This window comes from Ceratotherium simum, chromosome Y, assembly GCF_057802395.1.
Source record: "Ceratotherium simum simum isolate JZ-2026a chromosome Y, ASM5780239v1, whole genome shotgun sequence".
NCBI classification, from domain to species: Eukaryota; Metazoa; Chordata; class Mammalia; order Perissodactyla; family Rhinocerotidae; genus Ceratotherium; species Ceratotherium simum.
This window is the reverse complement of record NC_141941.1, coordinates 5,580,763-5,599,434: the sequence shown is the minus strand read 5'-3', so window position 1 is coordinate 5,599,434 and position 18,672 is coordinate 5,580,763. Positions and strand designations below refer to the sequence as shown.

General features: G+C 40.5%; 1 protein-coding gene across 2 annotated transcripts in view; it reads left to right on the top strand.

The window, feature by feature from the left end:
• The window catches only part of LOC147911626 (patatin-like phospholipase domain-containing protein 4), a 110,037-nt gene extending 98,346 nt beyond the window's left edge, over nucleotides 1-11,691 (top strand). Inside the window, exons 8-9 of one of the 2 annotated variants that reach the window (XR_015550802.1) lie at nucleotides 3,115-3,423; nucleotides 10,698-11,691. The gene's annotated coding sequence lies outside the window, so the exon portion shown is untranslated. Of the gene's footprint in view, nucleotides 1-3,114; nucleotides 6,871-10,697 lie in introns of those variants that run through there. The other variant, XM_087427803.1, reaches the window with a different exon arrangement.
• The last annotated feature ends 6,981 nt before the right edge of the window (nucleotides 11,692-18,672 follow it).

Below are 18,672 nucleotides of genomic sequence, written 5' to 3'. Positions count from 1 at the left end.
GCTTGTTGGAATGAGGGGGCTTTGGAGCAATGTCAAAATAAAATATATGTCCTCTTCGTTTGAAGCAGTTATGTTTCCAAGCTCCTCTGTGCAGTCAGATAACAGAGCCAAGTGCCACTGCTGTACGCTCTGCCAACACAGTTCTGATTCCAGACCATCTGGGGTCTGGGAGGTTTGACTTACCTGGTGCTTATTGGGGAAGGCTTGACAAGGTGGCCAGGCCCCAGTGGGAGATCCGTAGAGAAAAAGCACTTCTGATTGTATCAGACCTTTTAAATGCCAGACATTCTGCTCAGCTATTTATGCATGTCCACTGGCGAATCTTCAGAGTTAGCCTTTGAGGTGGGCATTAACACATCCATTTTACGTAGGAGAACACCGAACCCGAGAGGTTGAGTCCGTCGCCACAGTTATAAGAGGTGGAACCAAGAATAAAACCAAGTCTGTCTGACGTGGAAACTTAACGCTCTTGCATTTCAACACGTAGCTGGCCTCGGTAGGTGGGAAAGGAAGGGAGTGAGAGAGCCAGAGAGAGGGGTCTAGCTCTGGTTTTCTCTGCTCTGTTAGGTGCCTGATGTGCTGTCCTGGAGGTGTGCTGTGCTGTATGGTGACATATGCTACTGGGCTAAAAGGAGTAGGAATAAACTTCTCACCCCATCTCAGGACCATGAGCTGGTGGCATAAGCACCCTTTATTTCTCCTAGAAATGGACATTGCCGTGGATTTTAAATCAAGATGGAGACGTTTGAGGCAGTGTCCTTATTTATGTTAGATGAATAAGCAATATAATGGTTAATGTTTTTGCTCTTTTCTGATGAATGCCATTGACTGTGTATGGTGCTTCAAAGGCAGTGACATGGGGCAATAACATTTATTTGAAGGACAGGGCAGATAATTGGATTAGGAATCATACCTGTCATTCTGCAAAAGGATACCCTTGGTTAAGCCAAGATTCACTAGCATTTCTTCAGTTCCAAATTCAAATGAGTCTGCACTGACAGGCACTCTCAGGGGAGTGTCAGTGAATGGCTGTCCTAACTGTTGGGCTAGTGGTTTTTAATGCAAACTCCTATACCTGTGCCTTTCATTACATATGCATCTTTCTCCTTTGCAATGTCATGCAGCTTCTCTGGTCCCAAAACATGCCGGTATTCTCCCTTCTAAGTCATTTTGACTGAGTGATATCTTGTGCAGTGGTGGTAATTTTTATTACTCTGTCCAAATGATAAAACGAGCATAGGTGCATTTGCCCCTCCGAAAGGCAAGGTTCATGCACAATAATATTATTTTGCTTATTTTCCTTTTTGAGTATCATGAATTACAAATTCATGTGTTATTCAGCTGGGCTGACAGCTAGAAGAAGCTCTCAACATGCAGGGTGGGCATGGATTTCCCTAAGAAATGCCCTTAGTTTGTTTATTTTTTTTTTAAAGCATTTCATCCTTGTCATTCTCTTATGACTGCACTTATTCAATTCATGTATTGCTATGTTCATAAAGAGGATATGCTGGCAAAATAATGAAAGAACATTCGCTGGTTTTGAGCCCCATGATTGGAGAATTGAATGTACTTCATCCCTTTCCAGTCTTCCTCTAGTCCTTCCTTCTATGGTCTGGTTGTTTTGTTTATTAACTGAATGTGTGATGTTGTGTTTTCTATGAAAAATTAGAATAGTATATTTCTAAATATTTTATCTCAACATTAGAGTCCTCAGTTAAATTTTTAACATAGGGCTATAATACTCAGCTCAAGAGCGACAGTACAAAAAGAAATAAGAGAATCAGATGCATCTGAGTAAGAGCATTGCACACAATGTGAGTGACCTGAACTGCCGCCCCCGTGTCGGAGTGCGGCCGTTACGCGGACAGACACTTCACGTGCTGCAGCTGGGAACCAGAACCACTCCTGTCACTGGGAGAGGAGGTCAAGTAAAGAAATTGCTCCCAGACACAGCAGAATGGAATACAAGACAAAATATCTCTATCAGCAGAGGCCTTTAGAGTCCAGGATTAAAAGGAAGGCTTGTCTATGTTCTTTCCCTGTCTCACTTGCCTACATTATCAGGGGAGGCTGCAAGCTAGATAGCGTTCATCTGCAAACATCAGTAAGAGCTGGAAAAAAGACCCAATAGACTTCCTTCCCAATAAAAGAAGATTTTATTATTGCGGGAAATCGCACTTTAATTCTGCTTGTGTAGATAATTACTTTTGAAGGGGTAAATAGTTTTGAATAGTTGATGTCGTGTAAATTTTTCCTACAACTTCTTTTGTTTAATTATCAAAAGCTGTCCTGAATAAAGGTAAAATAAATTGGTACACAGATGAATATCAATAAAATATTAAAGGAGAGGATGAAGTTCCAAAACAATTGAGACTAGAAATATTGGACACAAATATTCTTGTTTCAGGAAAGGACAGGCTCTGTTTCACAGTCACGGGGACACCTTCCATTATTTCACAGGAATTAAGCTCCTAGTGTCTCCCTGCTTCTGGACCTAGAGTGCAGGATCCCTGGTCACTTGCTGCTTGGAGTTCCTGTTTGGTCTCTGTTCCAAGGAGATGGTTTCCTGGTTTGAGAGTTTGGCTATCACTCTTCAATTTTTACCTTTTATGTTTTATCTCTCAGTCCATGTTAGAAGCAAAGAAGAGACCTCAAAGTGTGAGTTTAAAATTTCATCTAGAATGGGAGGTGCTATGGACTGAATTGTGTGCTCCCCAAATTCGCAGTTTGCAGCTCTAACTCCCAATGTGATGGTATTTGGAAGTGGGGCCATTGGGGCATGATAAGGTTTAGAGGAGGTCATGAGGACGGGGTCTTCATGACTGGATTAATGTCCTTAGAAGAGGAAGAGGTGCCCGAGCTTCCTCTCTCCACCACATGAGGACATAGCAAGGAGGGGGCAGTCTGCAAGCCAGGAAGAGAGCCCTCGCCAGAACTCAACTGCCATAGACTGTTTATATGTTAAATCCTGATTCCCAATATGATTGTATTTGGAGGTGTGGCCTTTGGGAGGTGATTAGGTCATGAGGGTGGAGCCTTCATGGCTGGGATTAGTGCCCTTATAAAAGAGACCTCACAGACCTCCCTCTTCCTTTCTGCCATGTGAGGACACAGGGAGAAGACAGCCTTCTATGAACCCGGAAGCAGACTCTCACCAAACACCGAATCTGCCAGCACCTTGATCTTGGACTTCCCAGCCTCTAGAATCATGAGGAATAAATTTCTGTAGTTTGTCAGCCACCCAATCTATAGTATTTTGTTGTGACAACCTGAATGGACTAAGACTTCAACCATGGTGGCACCCCGATCTCGGACTTCCAGCCTCCAGCACTGTGAGAAAACAAGTTTCTATCGTTCAAGTCTATGGTATTTTGTTAAGACAGAAAGCAACAAGAGGCATGATCTGTCTACCAAATGGGCCAGGTAACTGCATCTGAGTGAGCCAATTTAGTCTGGATCTGAGGACCTGGTATCAATTGTGCACATGATAACATGTAAATTTAATTGAAATATTTTGGATGCTCGATATTTTGCTGCATATATTACCAGAATCAGATTTCTAATCTGGAGTCATTCCTTGACCTTTTAACCTTCATATGCCAGAGGTCTAATATCTTCAAATTGAGGATAATACATGATAAGGATAAGATTTCCTGATACATGTTATCACCTTAGAAGCTTCTGGAGCAAGACGGGCTGTAGAGATATCAATGATTTAGGTAGAAAATAGATGGATAGGTAGCCAAAAATATAGCACTAGGCCCTTATTAGCAAGTGATTCAATCTTACGAGAAAAATGAAAAGCTTTTGAGAGACAAAGCTAAACCTTTCCATAAATTACATCCCAAATATAGGAACTATATGAAAAAATGAAGCCACTGAAAATCTAGAAGTATAAAAAACAACAACTTTTATGTCATCTACGAGACTCATCTTTTCTACATGAGACAATATCACCTATTTAAATGCACAGCTATTTTTGCATTTGCTTCATCTGTGCAGGTACTATATTTAAGGCAGACATGTGATGGAGGAAATAACGCCTACTCCAGTGGATTAATTTAGGAGATTCACTTGAAAAATAGCCTTACCTTCCTCTAAATTAAGAAATATTTACTCTCACTCTGCAGATGTCGGATGAGAAAAGAAATGATAGAGCTCTTGGTTTCAAGAGAAATGTCTCTTTATGGTGTTATAAATTGTGCCTTGCAAATTAAAATTCTACAAGCAAAAGTTTCCCTTCATTCTGGGAAAATAGACATAGCTAATATAATGCTTCTCTTTCCCATTTTTAGGGTTTCTGGATAAACTTAAAAGAAGTTAAAATTAGCCAAATATGACTCAGTTAACAACAACAAAAAAATAGAAAACAGGGTAAATAAGTCAACTGATTAAGAAAAATCTATTACAGTTGCTGTAAAGAATAAAAATCCTTGTTTTTGCAGAAGTATGCTATCCTATTTCAGACTATTTATATCATATATTGGCCCCAAATATAATTTTTAGATAACCATGAGTTTTAAGTAGACATTTTTGTTTTTGGCTTTGAGTATTATATGCCACCAGATGGATGAAAATGACTTTACAGACTTCACAGTTTCTTTAAACTGCAAATGTTTAATTAAAGAAACGTGCATTAAAGAAAGTCAATGCACACACAAATGCACAACATCACCATATTTTTCATTCAGGTCCATATATCTGGGGATGCAAACATTAACAAAATCCAGTCTTTTACCTCAGTGGGGGGAGCGAAGGATTGAGGTATGGTGTGGGTGAACATTATGAGTTTTAAAATAGAAATCTCTGCCCAAAGAAGGGAGTTGTTTCTACCAGAATTGTCAGAAAATGATAAGATAATGTGCAACTGTACCCCTGACCTCAAGTAGCTTGTTTAAATCAGGACATGCAAACAACTAACTCTACTAGGCAGAATAAAATGCACAATGGAAGTTTAATATCATATGCTGCTGGTGGGAGTGCAAACTGGTGCAGCCATTATGGAAAGCAGTATGGAGATGCCTCAAAAAATTAAGAATAGAACTACCATACGATCCAGCTATTCCACTGCTGGATATTTATCCAAAGAACATGAAAACATGAATGCATGAAGATACATCCACCTCTATGTTTATTGCAGCATTATTCACAATAGCCAAGACTTGGAAGCAACCTAGGTGCCCATCAAGGGCTGAATGGATAAAGAATATGTGGTATATATACACAATGGAATACGACTCAGCCATAAAAGACAATGAAATGTGGCCATACAACATGGATGGGCCTTGAGAGTATTACACTAAGTGAAATAAGTCAGAGGGAGAAAGTCAAATACCATATGATCTCACTCATAAGTAGAAGATAAAAACAACAAACAAGCACAAGGAGACGGAGATTGGATTGGTGGTTACCAGAGGGGAAGTGGGGAGGAAGGAGGGTGACAGGGGTGATTAGGCACATGTGTGTGGTGATGGATTGTAATTAGTCTTTGGGTGGTGAACATGATGTAATCTACACAGAAATTGAAATATAATGATGTACACCTGAAATTTATATAATGTTATAAGCCAATGTTACCCAAATTAAAAAAAAGAAAACTTAGGTACACACACACACACAAACCGTGATCATGCTAAATAAGAAGAGATTCATTCCACAAGGGTGGGCCATGAAGATGGGATGCAAGGCAGCGGGGATGTTGGTGGAGTGGCCTTGGAGCCAAGCCTGGCAAGAAGAGATAGTCAAATGGCAAGAAAATGGTCTGAAGTAACACCATTAAGTCAATTTTTATGCTATGTGCTTTTATTCTAATTTGTGAGACTAGTCTCTTTTACATTATTTCGGTCATCTTAATTGGTTCAAGTTTAGCCCGATGGAAGCATTATGATGGGAAAGGGAGAGAAGTGAAGCAGAAGTGATTTGGGGGGGAAATGTACACTGGACGCAGGAAGCTCAGGCATGGCATCTCAGATTGGGACAGCTGTAGTACAGCCTTGGCCTCCAGCACCCTGGACCCTGAGGAGCTTGCCAGGAACAGGGCAGGGGAGAGAGCAGATGAATGGAGACACGGTGAATACCAGAAGCAGGGCAGCTACTTGCTCATTTTGTTTGGAGCTCGCCTCTGCCCTCCTTTCTGCTAAGCTGTCTGTACCCAGATCCAGTCACTGCTCTCCTTCTCTATCACTGGTCGTTTTGTGGGATTGGCAGGACAGAGAGGTTAGGGAGATGCAGAGCCCCCTGAAGTTACAGGACTCGGCACTAACAAGTGGGGCATGCTCGGATCATCAAACCAAGAGCAGTTGTGAGCATCAGATGGAAGCTGTGTGTGGCGGACCTGTGAACACGCGTTGTTGCAAATCTGATTTGGTAAAAGCAGGACTCGGTCTCAAAACATCCTTTTGAAAACTTTTCTTTCAAAAGCCCAAGTGCAGAGTGCATTTTCCCATATAGCATACGCTAAATAATACATAGCACGCAGAGCCATGAGCACAGTACACGATGTGATATTTCCCAAAGCCTTTCTTTGACCAGATATTTTCAAGTCAGTGTTATTGAAAGAATAAAAAAGAAACAAAACACTTTCTGTCTTTATTGTTTAAACTTCCCTGATATGCTTGAGCATTGTATAGATGGAAAAGAAAATGCTTTCAGGATGAAAATTAAAAATGAATGACTTTGAGATTTGAAGCATAAAAGCCAAAAGAAAAAAAAAGTGGTTTTGCATTTTCTCCCTCCCTGAAATGTATTTATAGTCTGAAGCTTTTTCTCTGAAAGTAGACAGGGTTTTAAAATAAATCTTACCATATACTTTTGAAATGTATTTGCACTTGGGATTTTCATCATATGAGGAAATAGGGGATGGAAGTGAAATAATAGAGAACAAAATGGATGCTCACAGTTGGGATGTGCTCAGGCAGCTAGAAGAGGGTGGAAAATCACACTGGTTAATTATTTAAGATTGGAAAAGAAATATCCACTTCCTGTAGAGAGGTGGCATTGCATACCAGCTACAAAGGCAAGTGAATAAACAGGTAATAGACAAACTTATTGACTGCTTGCTTCAGTTTACAAATTAAAGAGAAATTGAATGCATTTTAATGAATGTAACTCTGCACACGCAGAGAAAGAACGTATTATTTGTAGCTTGCACACACCGCTAGAGATAGGCAATATCATAGGAGTAAAATCTATAATTTGGAATTGGTTCAACAATTACCATGACTAGCACACTGCTGATTCTTGATGAATGGGTTTTATGTCAAGTGTTAATTTAGAATTTAAAAATCAGGGCTTCCTGTTTACCTTGATGAGCATTTATTGATACCGACATGTGATAGGCACAATATAAGGCACACACAAAAAGAATCCATCACTCTGCTCACCAGCTCTTCCCACTTGAAGGTAAATATCCACCTCACTACATGTCCCCAAGTAGCCAGGACTGGCAGAAAGAAAAAGTATAAAATGAGGGAGAAAAGTGTATTCCCTTATATTTTTTTAGTTTCTCTCATATGTCACTGCCCACACCAATCTTAGAAGTATCAGATCACCCTAAAACCCATGTAGGGTTTTAAGTTTTCCCTGTTGGCTGCTTCTCATCCGTGATGTATATGGATGAGGGTATATGCTCTGGGTATATGCTCTGGGCATATACCCTTCGCCCATTTACCCATCACTATTTGCCTTTACCCAAGTGTCACTCCCAAGAACCTACCCACAAGTCGGAAGCACTATTGCAAAGCAATTGGATAACCCGATTTTGTACTAAGTCCTAAGCCCTTGGTTCTCAGCCTTGGCTGCACATTAGAATAACCAGGGCAGCTTTCAAAAATTCCAGTGTCTCCCCAGACCAATTAAATCTGAATCTGGCAAGAATGTTATTTAAATTCCTCTGTGATTTTCCTGAGCAGCCAACAACTCTGGTCCAAGAGATGGCCATTGGCTCATTCTATTAGCATTTCGGGGATATTTACACTTATATCAGGGCACTCAAAAAAAAATAATGACAACACAGCAGTTCCTTAGAAGAACACTCTCTTGAGATTTATTAATAGGTGTTGGGTGAGTCAAGCAAAGCAGGGTTCTGCAGTCCAACAAATTTGTGAATTGACACATATTATGCCACTCTCTCAGACATGGAACTGAGTAGGCCAAATACTCTAGGAAGTCATGCTTTTAAAAACATACCAGCAAAACAAATACAGAAAAAATAAAGCCCTTTTAAATTTATGTAACCCAAGACTCCCAAATTTATTTACTCACTAAACAATTATTTTCCAGAGCATCAAAATCAGCATCCTGTGAAAATGAGACTCCGTGATTCATCCCCTGGGAAAAGGCTAACACAGTGGGGTTCCTCTTTAATAGTAGAACTTGGGCCCCAACGCACACTTGTGGGGAGGAAATTCAGGAGCGAATCCAGAGCCTTTCCTCAGACATTCCTCACTTCCTTCCTAGAAAATCTTGGATCCCTCCATCTGTAAGGTCAGCTGGGAACACAGAGACATGTCTTTCTTCACCCAGGAAAAGCCGTTCCCCGAGTCTTTCATTGAGAATTGTTTTACTTTACTTCCATGACAAATTTGGATATCAAACTTCAGAGCTGGAAGGACCCTAAGACATTACTTAGAATAAAGTTCTAAAATTCCTGCTGAAGGACCTTCTCTGGCCACCAAACGTCAACAATCCTCAGCTCCATCATCTTTAAAATGGGGAAGATGGAAATACTGCCCTTGCAGTATGTTTGTGACACGTAGATGAAATGCATTTTCAAAGACCTAGTGACATGGCTGGTCCATGGAACACACTCAGCAAGTGAGTGCAGTCACTCTTACTGTATCCAAGAGGCCAGAATACAGTACGGAACACTGCCTAGAGAATTTACAGAAAGGGCTACATGGGGAAGAAACACATACAGACCGTAGACCTTCCCACACAAGAGCTGCAACCAATATGTCACATCATCCTTAACAGATCTCACATTGTAAGTGACAGAAAAGGAGAAAGGAAAGAAGTGGGTGGACTATCTGCTGAGAGATTTGACAGAGTTCTCCTGTCCATGTGCTTTGAGGAGACCTAGGGGCACAGGAACTGGGAAGTGTCCTTGGAATATACAGAACAATGAGGCAGCAGGAAGATTTGAAATTTTTTTTTTTGACTTAATTTTTTTAGAGCCATTTTAGGTTTACAACAAAATTGAGAAGAAGGTATAGAGATTTCCCATATACTCCCTGCCCCCACACATGCATGCATATCCTCCCCATTATCAACATCACCCACCAGAACAGTACATTTGTTACCAAGAATGAACCTACATTGACCTATCATCATCACTCAAAGTCTACAGTTTACCTTATGGTTCCCTCTGGGTGTTGTACATTCTATGGGTTTGGGCAAATGTATAATGACATATGTCCACCGTTACAGTATCATACAAAGTATTTTTGCTGCCCCTATAATCCTCTGTGCTCCGCCTATTCATCCACCCTCCCCATCCCTGGCAAACACTGATCTTTTTACTGTCTCCATAGTTTTGCTTTTACCAGAATATCATATAGTTGGAATCATACAGTAGTAGCCTTTTCAGATTGGCTTCTTTCACTTAGTAATATGCACTTAAGTTTCCTCCATGAATATTGATTCTTAAAAATAATGGATGATCAAGAGGAGGGTGTGATGAAAATAATTTAGGCTGGAATGAACTGGTGGAGGATTTCAAAATTAAATGTCATTTATTATGAAGATTAATTGACAATTTTTAAGGAGGAAAATGAGTTGGTCACAGCAAGAAGAGAGTTTATTGATGTTAATATTTTTAACTATTACCTTGGAAAATGTGCCCCATAATATATCACCTCAAAAGTTTACATCAGCTCCTTATAATTTTCATCTACCATACTGGGAGAGTTTCTTGAGTGTCAGAAAGTATGGTGTAGGTAGAGGAAAATCAGCTGTTAATCCAGGTTCTACACCTGATGAAAAGCCACTTCTACAAATACCAGATTAAGCTGCATTCATTAATTGAGAATTCATGAATATTTAGACATCACCTAGCAAATGTTATCTTTGCAAAGCAAAGCTCTCCTTCATATATTGTGGAAGTTCTTAAAGTAGTAAACATGTATATACTTTCAAATCATAGTGTAATTTAGACTATTCTTTCTACTAATGTGAAGTAGTGAGGTTTATGGATTTTCTATTTCAGTGTACAATTTACAGTTCTCACATTTTCAAAATAGAATCTATATTTTATTCACTGTATCTCATTTACTCTTACATTAATTTTGAAGCAATCATTTGTACATATGATTGTAACAGATAAAAATATTCAGTATACCTAATTCTTAAAGGTAGAGATGTTTCTTTTTTTTTTCTTGTAATAGAAAATGTCTAATTTTAAGGGCTCATGAATCTATATAAAATCAGAACCATTACCTGGCCTGTCCGTTGCTATGGCTACATACTCATGTGATCTGTAGATCTGACATAATTCAGCTATCTAGAGCAATATCATTGCAAAGACATCAGAGAAAATTTAAGCAGCACGAGGAACCAAGAAAAATAATTTACAAAAGAGATTTTAAAAGAAACAGGACACTCTAGGAAGCAATAAAATTTCGTACTTTATTTTGTAATATATTTTCTACTTTTATTATTAAATATTCACATATCTTTTGTATATGTTCTTTCTCTCCTAGGAATCTGTTTCTTCCATTTAATACTTAAAGTGCACACACAAACTGAACAGGAAAAAGGTAAAGGTTTTCTTAGCTATGGAATATCCCATAGAAATAAGGTAAGACTTTTGTAGAGATTAAAACAGTTTATTGGTTTTGCTTTCACGGCATAAGTTGCAAGAGCTATGTTTGTGTAAGGAGATTTTCTGGCACCAAACCTCTTAAATTTTATTCAGTGACCTTAACGAAATAATAGAGCTGTGTTGCCTTTGTAAACAATAACTTTTTTGAGTTAACAGTTGAGTTTCAAGTGAAATTTAGAATAAAACAATGATTAAGCATTACTGTTGTAAATAAGACAAGTCCATTAGTATTGATGCCTGGCCAGCTGGGTTGCGAGATAGGTAGTAGATTGATAGACATACAAACCATGCTCAAATATTAATTGCACAATTAATTAATTTCACTGAACATGATTTTCACCTGAATCTATTATCGCCAAAGCATGTGCTCACCTCCTGGGGTCACAGGAAATCGTGCTTCTTAATTGACATATTAAGGTGGCTTGTAAATAGTGATTCTTTGTAGGGATGTTATATTGGAGAAGCCTGTTGAAATAATTAAAAGAACGTCAGATTGCCAATGAAATATTACAGAAGAAAGCAAACAGACCAGGAGAGAAGAAGAAATATATGATGGTGAAGATGGATAACACTGAACACAGAGAAGAGCAGTTGGAAATAAAAGATGAAATACTGTGAACTTACCCAGATGGATGCCCTGGACGTGAGTCATCTAGCCATAGTCAACTTGAAAGAAAGCTGGTGTGGCAAATAGGAGTTTTACCTGTGAGCTCTCAAGGATCTTGGTCGTCTCTTCACACTGATTGTATCAGGCAGGGTTTTCCAGAGAAATAAAACCAATAGGATAGATAGATGGATGGATGGATGGATGGATGGATGGATGGATGGATGGATGGATGGATGGTTGGATGGATGGATGGATGGATGGATGGATGGATAGATAGATAAGATAGGTAGAGAGAGATAGATATCTCTATCTTTCCTACCTATTGATAGGTATCTCTATCTGTCTCTATCTATCTATCCATCTATCTACATATTAAGAGATTTACATTTGAGAAATTGGCTCGCATTATTGTAGGGGCTGGCAAGTCTGAAATCAGGAGGGCAGGCCAGCAGGCTAGAAACTCAGGATTTCTATGTTACAGTCTTGAGGCTGAATTTCTTTTACTCAAGGAAATCTCAGTGTTTGCGCTCAAGGTCTTCAGGGGATTGGATGAGGGCCACCCATATTATCGAGGTTAACCTCCTTAAAGTCAACTGATGGCCAGTGTTAATCACATCTACAAAATACTTTCATAGCAACATCTAGACTAGTTTTGGCCGGACATCTGGGCACCATAGCTTGGCCAAGTTGACATATAAAATTCAGTCATTACACTGACCCAACCCCTCCCCTCATCAGCTCCAGACATGCCTCTCGTATCAAAGATAATAGATTTATCTGTGTTGAGTCTTTTCAGTTACCATAGACTAGATAAGTCTATGTTATCTTCAGAGTTAGCTCTCTCACTGGTTAGTCACTGGAATCTTTAGAGCTGCATCTGATGATAAGAAAGTTAATTGTGTTTACAATGAAATATGGAAATGAGAGGGAACTGGAGAGACAAAGACAACACTTAGACCCAACCTCTGCATTCATGGATTTTGTGGTTACAACGAGCTCCATCTATATGATCAAATATCTTTGCAAGCTTTCACCTAGTTCCTGACATTCTTGTGTGTGTCTCAGACAGAGGTGGTGAGACAGCATGGTGGTTTCTGTAATCGGGCTGCTCGTATCAAAGATAATAGATTTATCTATTATACATCAGCCTTGCTTATTAGCTGGGTGACCTGAAGAAAACTAGCTTCTCTCTCTAGACCTCAGTTTCCCCATCTTGTTGTACCTGCTGTACAGCTAGTAAGTACCCAATTGGATTGCTGTGGTGATGAAATGACATAACTTATATAAATTAGACAGGACAGAGTGTATCCAGTCAATGCTGGCTGTGGTTATTACCTCCTCCTCAGTCATCCCTGCCCCAGATCTTGGGGGGGCTGAGGTGTCTCTATAGTTGTAGGAGGTGGGGTGTCTACTGTAGATGGGATGGGGTATGTGTGACTCTCTAGAAAATTTGCTCTACTCCAACAATAAGTTGGCTTGTAGCAATAGATAAGGCTGATGTTCAAGTCTTTTCTGTTAAAAAAAAAATCACTCCTGTGATCATACAACCTACTCTAGATATTTCTTTCTGCTTCATAGGCAGATTTACTAACAGAGTTGTCCATGACTTGTCTTTTGTCTATTACTCCTCAACCCACTGCAGCCTGGCGTCTGCCCCAAGTACGCTTCTGAAATGAATCACGAACACTATACACTTCTCAGTAATTCTTCCTGCCTCCCGACAAGGTCAAGTCCATTTCCTGAACCTTCTTTTGTCACTTTGTAACGTCCCAGACAAGTGTTGATGTAGTACTAATGGTGACGTGATGCATCAGTATTATGTGTCGGCTAAAGAAATGTATGGACCTTATTAATATTTTATATGTCCTTAAAAAACTGCCTTTTCAAGTGCTTTGGGAGAGCAGACTGACAATTTATCATCCTCCACACTGTCGCCGTGTGGGGCGTTTTGCAGCTCGGGACGATGGGGTGTAGTGGGGTTCCTGGATTTTTGTATGTATTAATCTCCATGTTTTTTCTCTCTCCCATGCCATTTATGCTTCTAATATGCGAAGCAGCAGAAAGTGGTACAGTCAGTTGCTAACTTCAAATAAATAACATCCCCCTCCCTGACTCTATGGGTCTCCTTTTCATTTAGTCTTGAATATTTCGTCTGAATAGAATAAAATCAGGTAAATGTAAATTTTCCACAAATACAGCAACATAGCTGTTTCTGGGAGTGGAAATGGGTGACAGAGGAAGATGATACAGCAAGGGGGCTTAATTTTCACTATGTGCCATTTTGTACCAAATGCATGCATTACGTATTGAAATATGTTAACTAAGTAAATTAATGTAAGTGAACAATCAAATAAATAAATGTAACTGCAGGATAACAAAACCTGTAGTTTTTATAAAAAAAATATAGTCAAGACTAAATGTTTTCTGTAGATCTTCCTTTATATTCTCCTTCTTCCAGATTTAGTTTTCCAGTAGCTATAAACTGTGTAATGAAAGGAGCCACTCATGGGTTGAAGATACTAGTTTCAGAAATCAAGATGCTGGTCGTGTCCTCTTTCAGAGTCGATTCAGAAAGAAATGCTACAGGTTGCTTCCACAATGACGTCCGATGCTTCACCGCCTCCCAGTGCCCACCCATGTCATGTTTCTACTCCCACCATAAACAGGCAGCATCACTTTCCATGCACTTTGAACCGGAGGTAACTTTGTGATGTGCTTTGACCAGTAGACTGTGGCAGGTGTGATGCCATGTGAGGTCTGGAGACTAAACCTCAAGAAACCTTGCAGCTTCCACTCTCACATCCTGGGAAGGGAACTCTGAGACCATCTTATGTTGAGGAAGCTAAGTGCAGACTCTTAGAGAACGAGAGGCCATATAAGATAGACACTGAGACACCCTGGCCAACAGACAGCACTGACTCCATGGAAATGGATGAGGCTGCATCTTCCTACTTCTCAGCTCCTCCATCTCACACCCCGTGCCCTTCTACCAGGGTAAAATAGGATTTTTCTTTTTGGTGTTTTGCCCACATTTGTATTTTTAAACTATATGAAATGCACCTACATTTTAAAAACTATGTGAAACACACCTACAAAAATAATAAGAATTGTATGTTGTATATCAGTACTGCCTTTCAAATTTATTCCCACCTTAGGAATCTATGCTTCGTTCCAGTGACTCAATATATTTTTTAGATTTCTGCTTTGTCAATTGTCGTCCTTAATGAGTGACCCCCTTAGGAATAAGTCACTGGTGAATGCAAAGAACAACAACATGCTTATTGCTCTCAACACTTGCTCAGGCTTCTCTTTTCTTTCTATCCTGCGTGAAGACCATCAAACTAAGCTTTTTTTAAACCTGGTCTTGACCCAGAGTCTCTTGATGGGGCTGATGCCAATGGCTTCCTGGAAAAGGATGCAGCCCCTCAGTCCTTGGGACAGAACATGCTTTTCAGCACCAAAGGCACCAAAGGGTTGAGTTTTTCAAATACAGAAAGGAGTAGATGTTTCAAAAATGCTCTCTTCTGGGCTTACTCTGAACATACAGCTGCTGCTATGAATCCCTTCCCCATCCCCGTAGTTTCTTGTGTTGAGTGAATCATAGAAGACCAGGGTTAGGACTCAGTGACATCAGCCTGAGTCAAAGAAAACGCAGGAAGCCTCTATCTGTCTCTCTGTCTTGACTTTGGGTCTAAAGTCTCTTCTTTTCATCTTCTTTGCGTCAACTATAGAGGAGAGTGCCATGTGTAATGGACAGATCATCAGACATCCTCTGCCTGTCTTCATGTTGGCCCAACACATCTACCACTGCTTTCCAGAATTGATCATCACAAGAACATTGGAATGACTCAGCTCCTACCTGAGTTTATATATACGTAAAAATTTATTGAGTCACTGGAATGAAGTAACTTTGACTGAGACAGAAAACAAAGATATCATTTCCTGGAGAATGCTGGCTAAATGTTTGACTAATGCAGCCCAGAGCACCTTCAGAACTGCTTTGCGTTCAAACTAAGGTCAGGTCCTCTGGATAGATCACATCTGCAGGGCGAGTCCTTCCTTCGCATTCATTATCCCACTGTACCTTCAGAACACACGGATCGATTTAGAAGACATCAGCCCTATTTGGGTGCATCCACTCCTTTTTCCTTTGGACTCCAAATGATTTTCTCAACCTTCCACATCCTTTATAAAAGCACACATTTTTTTCCTAAATAAACATTTTTTTGCATCATCCCAAACATCAACCTAGGCTCCATGGGAAAATCTGCTGTTAATAGGAATATTTAAAGAAAACACCTCAGACTCCGAAGGAGGCATTTTTTAAAACCTTTTAAGTAGCGTCAACCTCACTGGAATAAGTATGTGGCCTTACAGGTTGACTGCTTTGAAAGGAAATGTTCATTTGGATAGAGGAGTTTTGGTATCATTTTTTAAAAACAATTAAAACATAACCACCATAAATCAACCATACAGGTATCTCATTATACTCACATCTTGCATTATTTGCCCATCTAAGTTGTATCTAGCACTATTTTAATGTCACAATCTAGCATTTTGCTCTGCTGGCTTAATTTCAGTTTTCTTGCTGATATATGACACTTTACAACTAATATCAATTCCAGAAAGCATCTGTTTTCCCTATTGCCTAAATTATTAATAAATATGTCAAGGGTGGAAAACTAGCATCGTCCCTCTCGGCAGCTCGACTATGCCTTAAGTCAATACAAATACGTATTATTGACCCTCAGGTCCATTTCCCATATGGTGTCCTGTTTTGGAAGACACTAATTTGCTCCTATTTGTAGGGAAGCAGATGGTGTGGTGACCAAAACAATTGCCTGGGAGATAAGGGGTAGAGTTTGCAGTCCTAATACTGCCATCAGGGCAACCGTCAAAGCTTTCCTTATCTCAGTCTCCTGGACTGTGCAAGCAAAGGGCTGGGATTGGGACTTCCAAGATCCCTTCCACTTCAGGATCCAGGGCCAAAGTGCTCCTCTTAGTGTGTGAGAGGCAGGGGGCCCTGTAACTAGAAGTCTAGACAGGAATTTTCCATCCCAGCATGGAATGGAAGCCACTCCAGCGCCATTCCAGCCCCTGCATGGCTCTGGTGCAGTCTCCTTTTCGTCCATTTTGATGGCTACACTGTGTGAGCTGCTAGGAGAAGGTCCGATGTAATCATGAGGCCAGAGCTTCCATTTTCTCCTCAGGTTCACTGTTAAACCCTCCCTGGGCCATTTTTGAAGGAGATAAAGAGAAGAAACTGAGTGCTGAGAAAGTCCCTACTCAAATCAGCTATAAGAGAACCGATCGAAAGGACAAACAGAATTTCCTGGACATGTCCTCTGAGCTCTGTGATTATAAAATTCCATTTGAGGTAAGCATTGGTATCTCCTTGCAACTGATGAGACAAACCTGGCTTTCAGAAGTTAAAGAACTTGACTAGGGGCCCTTACTTCTTCTTCATGTGTGGTTCACAATTGTGTCCCTCCAAAGGCTGCACTGCGGAGTGGCTTGGAAGGGTTTTCAAGACCCAAAAACCTCCATCACTTCCCTCAGTGTCACCCCAACAAATACACACTCTTAGCCATCCAAAGCTAGGTGCTTCCTGTACAAACCCAGTTTCTAAACAGCCTCCACATCCTCACTTCCGTCAGATTGACGCTCCTAAGCTCCTTCATATAGAAATCCTGGAGTCTCCACTCCCTAAATCAGATGACACAGAGTTCTCCTTTAAAAACAACAAAAAAGCAAATTCCTGAGCTTCTTCTCAGAACTAAACCACATTGGGGTGGGGCCCCAGAATCCACACTTTTAATTGGAAAGCCAGGTAGTTCTTTGAACAATACTGTTCCGTACCATTCTAGGTTCTACCAGATCGATGTGAGGTGGCTGGAAAGGAAGAGGATGTTTAGGGGTGGAAATATAAAGAGTCTATAATAAATATATTATCCATTTTTCTCCATGATTTAACACTGCCACCACTGGAGGGATGGAGAGTGTTGTGGCCTCTCTACTAAATATGTGGTCCATGGACCTGAGAGATGGAGTGTGGTGTGGCATCAACATGAGGTCCACAACCTGAGGATGGAGCGTGGTGTGGCATCTCCTTACCCAAGATGTGGTCCATGAACCAGCCACGCCAGCATCACCCAGGAGCTCATTTAAAATGCAGAATTTCAGATCCATCTCCAAACCTAGTGAGTCCTAATCTGCATGCTATCAACATCCCTGGTTGATTCATATGTACAGTGAAGTTTGAGAAGGGCTGGGGGAATAGAGGAACAGGGCCTAACCATAATCATTCACCTGGAGTCCCATCTTTCCCAACCCAGGGGAGAAGGAAACACATATTCACATAGCATCTACTCTATGCCATTGGTTTACTGGGCACACTTTATAAACCATGCAAGTTATTTCTTTCAAGGTTCACTGAAATATCTTAGGTTGAGAAATTTGCTCCAATTAAGGTTGAATAATTTGTTTAAATTAATAGAGTTTATAAGGGACAGAGCAAGGATTTTTAACTCCAAGTGAATCTCACTGCATTTACCCTGACTGTCCCACAATGAGCCAGACCAAAGGAGACTGCAGTCAAGGAGAGCCAGTTTTTATACACGAAAACCCTGCAGTGGACTCACCAACGTGACACCCTGTGCAGGAAACAGTTAACTCAGCAGGCCTGGGCTGTTCAAACCTTGCGCGTTCCCAAGAAATGCCCATTTTGGTGGCTGGCCCTTGGCTGGCTCCTGTGAATTAAGCTCTTGGAGAGTTCCAACTGATAAGAGTGCTGTTCACACTTGGAACCTTGATACTTACAAGATCGTCTACGTAGTGTAAGTGATGTGATTTCCGGTGAACATCTCCTCTCCCTCTAGGGGTCTGGGCTTTAGAAATTGTGTTCCCATGTGCCTATGTGACTGACCCTTGATAAAAACGCTGGGTTCCAAGGCTCCAGTGAGCCTTCCTGGTAGATAACACTTTGCACATATCTTTACAACTCATGGCTGGAGGAATTAAGTGCATCCTGTGCTACTCTGTTGACAGAGGACTTGTGGAAGCTGGTTTCCTCTGGACTTTGCCCCATGCATCTTTTCCTCTACTGATTTTGCTTTGCATCCTTTCACTGTGATAAAGTGTAACCATGAATATAACTAGTTCTGAGTCTTGTGAGTTCTTCTAGTGAATCCCTGAACCGAGGGATGGTCTTGGGGACACATCCCTCTTCCGTCTAAGAGCTGCTCTG